At 34.0% G+C, this 1,790-nt stretch overlaps 1 pseudogene; it reads left to right on the forward strand.

Annotated features, from left to right (window-relative positions):
• Positions 1-333: 333 nt before the first annotated feature.
• LOC114078392 lies at positions 334-1,567 on the forward strand (annotated as a pseudogene).
• Positions 1,568-1,790: the final 223 nt, after the last annotated feature.

The raw sequence follows: 1,790 nt of genomic DNA on the forward strand, positions 1-1,790 counted from the left end.
CACAGTTATGGAGGAGTACTAAAATATAAATATAACAAAGAAAAGATAGAACACCATTGCAGATATTACTCAGGATCATATACTGAAGCACAAGGAAAATGGGAAATAAATAGAAAGGAGTTATCTGCATTATATAAATGTTTACTAGCATTCGAACCATATATAGTTTACAATAAATTTATTGTAAGGACAGATAACACACAGGTAAAGTGGTGGATAACCAAAAAGATAGACGATTCAGTTACAACAAAAGAAATAAGAAGATTAATATTAAATATATTAAATTTTACATTTACAATTGAGATTATTAAATCTAATGAAAACCTTATGGCAGACTACCTCTCAAGAAAGAGATATGATGAAAGATCTATTGGCAATGATGACAAATCTATGCCAGAAAGTAGAAAAAATAGAAACAGAAGTACAGAATCTGAAAACTAATAGTCAGCAGCATGACTCTAAAAATGCGGAGCTAGGTCAGCAGCATGACCGTAAACATGCGGAGCTACAAGGAGACGTTGGGAAACTCCAAAAAACCCATAACAATGTTTGTTCAAATGCAGCTACAGCCAGCATATCTACATCAGGACAATCTACAAAAAAGGAGGAGGCTAAGGTAAAATATACAAATGTAAATATGAACAAATTATTCTCAAAACCATATACTCCTCAAAGTACCCAAAAAGATATGACTGTCACCCCACAAAAAAATACCTAAAAAGCCAGCCTAGATTCCAAAAAACAAACATATAATCATATTTCCAGGACATACATAGAAAACATATACAGAGTACAGACTTTTCTCAACCAAAACCCTAAAGCTAAAAATACGAGAAAGCCAGATGACGACTATATAACCCAGTACATACAAGGATATAATAAATTAATTGCACAACCTGGAACTAGTCCAAATCTAGTAGCAACTTGCTACAACTACGGATTATAAAGTACAGTATATACAGCAACAGGAGATGAGATATCTAAAATACCGGAGCTATACTAAGCATTTTTACAGTATAAAAGAGTAACTAAAGGCACTTTTTTTTACGCAAAATTCTACTCAGCTACTGCAGAAATACAATATGACGAAGTCAAACCTACAATCCAAGTTATAAAGATTGGATTAACAAGGGAAATGATAATCCCTGAGAAGATAGAGACCCAGGAAGAGATACAAAGAGTAGATATTCAAGAGTTCTACGCCAACAAAAGAACTATCGGGATAGCTACTATATTGAACGAGATAACAAACAATTATCTGAATGAAAATGCCATATGGACATACTACAACCCAGATCAAACAATAATCTATTCAAATTGCAGGGATATACAACCAACAGATATGGAAGAGCTAAGACAGTGGATACTAAGTCTTCTAAAGCCAGAAGCCACACCAACAACAAGAGCTATCAAGAAATTTGGTGGGAACAACGAGAAGGAGATGCTAGTGTTTTGTTTGATGATTGAACACAATTGGAGCGCTGCACTATGTATTACATATCTAATACGATTCATGTTAAATCAATTTTTCAATTGTACAATACACGATGATGGAATAATGAGGTGATAGCTACTATCTTCAAAGAGGAGGTTTGTAGGCACATTAAAAATGTTCTAGGAGTATGCATTTTGAAGAGGGCAGAGCTAAGCCTTTGTAGATACCTAGTCATACTGGGATATTTAAAATTGGGTCTGTTAGGGAGCTGTGCATGGTGAGGAAAGAACTTATATCCTTAATCCTTAACATTTCTGAAAACTACATACATTTTAAGGTGTCTTTCCTTTTTTGG

This window comes from Solanum pennellii, chromosome 8, assembly GCF_001406875.1.
Source record: "Solanum pennellii chromosome 8, SPENNV200".
Lineage (NCBI taxonomy): Eukaryota > Viridiplantae > Streptophyta > Magnoliopsida > Solanales > Solanaceae > Solanum > Solanum pennellii.